Source organism: Loxodonta africana, chromosome 10 (assembly GCF_030014295.1).
Source record: "Loxodonta africana isolate mLoxAfr1 chromosome 10, mLoxAfr1.hap2, whole genome shotgun sequence".
Lineage (NCBI taxonomy): Eukaryota > Metazoa > Chordata > Mammalia > Proboscidea > Elephantidae > Loxodonta > Loxodonta africana.
The window spans coordinates 103,288,543-103,293,169 of record NC_087351.1 but is presented as its reverse complement, the minus strand read 5'-3'; positions in this window follow the sequence as shown (position 1 = coordinate 103,293,169).

Sequence of the window (4,627 nt, the reverse complement as noted above, 5' to 3'; positions counted from 1 at the left end):
TTCTTTTTATTTCTTGTTTTATGAGTTTTTTTTTTTTAAATCATGAATGGGTGCTAAATTTTGTCCAGTGCTTCATCTTCTTTATCTGTTGCAATGATCGTATATCGTTTTCTCCTTTATGTATTACTATGGTGAATTTCATTGATGGATTTTCTAATGTTAAGCCAACCTTGCATTTCTGAGATAAATTCCATAAACTCCACTTGGGATTTCCACTATTTTATTACCTTCTTCCTTCTACTTCCTTTTGGGTTTGCTTTGCTTCTTTTTGTAGCTTAAGGTGGAAGTTTAGATCACTGATTTTAGACCTTCTTTTCTAATGGAGCCCTGGTGGCACAATGGTTAAGTGTTCGGCTGCTAACCAAAAGGTTGGCAGTTGAAATCCACCAGCTACTCCTTGGAAACCCTATGGGGTGGTTCTACTGTGTCCTACAAGGTCGCTGTGAGTCAGAATCGACTCGATGGCAAAGGGTTTGCTTTCGTGTTTTTTCTAATGAAAGCATTTTAAAGCTGTAAATTTCCCTGTTAACATCCCACAAGTTTTAATATGTTATATTTCATTATCATTTAGTTCAAAATATTTTCTAATTGTTTTCTTTGATACATGAATTACTTAGAAGCGTGTTGCTTAATTTCCAAATATCTGGTTTTTACATATTATCTATTTCTAGCTTATTTCCAGTGTGATCAGAGAGCCATACTCAGTATAATTTCAATCCTTATAAATTTATTAAAACTTGTTTTATGGTCTAGCATAAGACTATATGTAGACTAACCTTGGATGCGAAAGCTGGACAATGAATAAGGAAGACCAAATAAGAATTGACACCTTTAAATTATGGTGTTGGCAAATAATATTGAATATACCATGGACTGCCAAAAGAACAAACAAATCTGTCTTGGAAGAAGTATAACCAGAATGCTCCTTAGAAGCAAAGATGGCAAGACTTCGTCTCATGTACTTTGAACATGTTATCAGGAGGGGTCAGTCACTGGAGAAGGACAGCATGCTTGGTAGAGGGTCAGCAAAAAAGAAGAAGACACTCAATGAGATGTATTGACCCAGTGGCTGCAACAATGGGCTCAAGCACAACAACGATCATGGGAATGGAGCAGGACCGGGCAGTGTTTTGTTCTGTTGTACATAGGGTCGCTACGAGTTGGAATCGACTCAAAGGCACCTAACAACAACGTATCGTCTACCGTAGTGAATGTACTATGTACACTTGAAAAGAATGTGTATTGTGTGTTGGGTGTAGTGTTCTATGAATATCAATTATGTCAAGGTAGTTCAAGGTGTCATTCATTTCTTCAAATGTCTTCACTGACGTCTGTCTAGTTAGTTTACTAATTGGTGGGAGAAGTATTAAAGTCAGCTATGATTCCAGAATTGTCTAGTCCTCCTTCAATTTTGTCAGTTTTTGTTTCAAGTACTTTGAAACTCTGTCATTAGGTAAATATGAATATATGATTGTATCTTCCTAACACACTGACCTTTTATCATTATGAATGTCCTGCTTCATCTCTGGTAATACTCTTTGTCTTGAGGTTTACTTTATCTGATATTAATCTAGTCCCCACAGTCATCTTTTGCTTAATGTTTGCATGGTATCTTTTCCTATCCATTTACTCTTAACCTATCTGTCTATTTATATATTTAAAGTGAGTTTGTTGCAGACAGCATATAGTTGGGTCTTGTCTCCCCCTGCCCTCCAATTCTGACAATCTCCAGATTTTAAATGAAGTGTTTGGACTGACACTGTACAGTAGACCTTCTGCAGTGATGAAAACATTCCATTTCTTGTTGCCCAATGTAAGTCTAATGTTCCAATATGGTGGTGACTACCAAACCCTTGAAATGTGGCTAGTTCAACCAAAGAACTGAATTTCTTATTTGATTTAGTTTTAATTAACTTAAATACCTAATGTGGCTGGCGGCTACCATCTTAGTATATAGGTTGAAACCATTTACATTTAATGCAGTTATTTATAGGATTAGATTTAGGTCTCTCATTGCACTATTTGTCCCAACTGTTTTCCCCATTTCTCCCTTTCTTCTTTCCTGTCTTTTGGATTAACTATTTAAAAACTCTAATTTATCTATAGGCTTTTTAGCTCTCTTTAAAGTGGTTGTTCGAGGGATTACAATATTAGTCCTTAATTTTTCAGTCCTATCAGAGTTAACATTGTATTACTATGTAAAACCTAGAAACCATCAACTATGGGTTCATTCCTTGCTCCATTCTATTATGGTAGGTTGTCATGCAAATTAAATCTACATATGCAAAACCCCACAATACAATTTTTTAGTGTTTATTTTAAACAGTATGGAATCTAGCATCGGAAGCTAAATTCACGAGGTGGGAGGAGAATCATCATCACCAAAAAACTGACTCCTATGAAGTGGCGGTCAGACATACCTCCAGTCTCCCAACTTCTCACCATTTCTGACATCAACCATCCTCCACAACACTCTCTACTTCTCTGCTGGGTTCAATAATTCATTGCAGTGGCCACACAGAAGTCACAGACCATACTCACAATTATGGGGTTTATTAGGTAAGTTAATAGGCTACGACCTGGGATCAGGATCAACTTGGAAGTAATAGGATACAACCAAGGAGACAGGATACAGTTTGTCATCAGGACAGCTTCCAACCAGGGCAGCTCTCAGCTGCTTCTTGGCCATGCCCACCTCTGGTCTCTCTCTCTAGGCCTCTGCCCTGCTCGGGCAAGTGTAGCAGCTCTTTAGCTCAAGTGTCCAGAGGCACCCCACTCTGCCAGCAAGCTTCCTGTCTCAGGGTGCTCATCCCTCTCTTGTTCTGTGGGTTGGCAAGGTTACACTGTGGCCTCCTCACACCCATTTCCTGGTTTCTGCCACTCGTACTGCTGCTGCAGTTTCTGTTGCGGGGCTTTGCTGTGGTTGCCCATTTCTCACCATCTCCAGTGTTATAGTTCTCTCTCTTCTGTGTCTAGGATGCTCTCAGCACAGGGACCCTGGGCCCAAAGAACATGCTCCACTCCAGGCTCTTCATGATGGTAGTGAGGTCCCCCTCAACCTCTGTGTGATTGATCCTTATATAAGCCTACGTCTTGTCAATGTCAAGTCATGGTCCTCTCATCAGGGCCACAAACTGACCAATCCCCTTGGTAGGTCACAGTCACTTAATTTGCATAGTAATAGACCAATTCCCATAAGGTCACTTAATTGTATTTCGTGGTTTTACACATCCTATTTGCATAGTAGACTAACCAATCCCTGCAAGCTAATCATCTCTGGCAGAATTATAAACTCAAGGCCAGAAAGGCCATATATAAGAGAAACCCATTGCACTGTACAGGCACATATATTTTAAAGAAGAGAAAGAAGTGTTCTTTTATATTTGTCATTTCTGATGGTTTTTCTTCTTCTTTCCTGAAGATGAGTTTCCTTTTGGTATCATCTTCCATCAACCTGAAGAACTTCCTTTGGCATTTCTTGTAGTGCAGGTATGCTGGTGACAATTCTCTTAGTTGTCCTTTACCTGAAGATGTGGTTATTTTATTTTTATTCTTGAAGGGTATTTTCACTGCATATAGGTTTCTGGTGTAACTTCTTTTTCTTTCAGCACTTTAAAGATATTGTTGGATGGTCATCTGGTCTCCATTGTTTCTGATGAGAGGTCAGTGATCATTCAAATCATTGCTCCCCAGTTTCCTCTGGATGCTTTCAAGATTTTTTTTTAATGTTTACTTTTTCAGTAGTTTGACTATCATGTGCCTAGGTTGGGGTTGTCTTTGTATTAATCCTGCATATTATTCATTGGACTTCTTGAACCTGTAAATTTATGTGTCACCAAACTTGGGAAAATTTCAGCCATTATATCTTCAAATATTTTCTCTGCCCCATACTCTCTCTTCTTTGGGACTCCAATTTCATATAAATTAAACCCTTTGAAATTATCCCACAGGTTCCTAATTGCTTTGCATTTCACCCCCATCTTTTCTTGCTGTGGATAATTTCTATTATTTTACCTTCAAGTTCCCTGACTCCTTTGTCATCTCTATTCTGCTTTTAAGCCCACCCAGTGAAGCTTTTAATTTCAGATATTGTATTTTTGGTTCTAAAATTTCTCTATACTTCTTTTTAAATAATTGCTCTTTAAAATAAAAAACTCTGCTGATATTTACTATTTTTTCATTCAATCTGAGAAAAAATTTTATACCCTCGAACAATAATTATAATAGCTATTTTATAATCTTCGATGGCTAATTCCAACATCTAGGTCTTCTTGGGGTTTGTCTCACTTGATTGTTTTTTCTTTTTAGACTGGTCCATGTTTTTTTTGTTTCTTCATATGTCAAGTAATTTTAGATTGTATCTGAGACATCATGAATGATGTGTTGTAGAAACTCTGGACTCTGTTACATTCCTCTGAAAACATTTTTTAAAGACAGTTTGAGTTTGTTTCCCCTACAGTGGGCAGTAGCTCAAATTTTAGTCCAGTTATTTCATCTTGTCTGTGCTGTGCACACATAGTTCAGTGGTCATCCAGAGATCTGAGCAGTTCATACTCAGAATTTGGGGCCCCTTCTCTGGCTCCCTCCTTTCTGTTATTTTCTATTCAATTTCCAGAGGTGCTCGTTG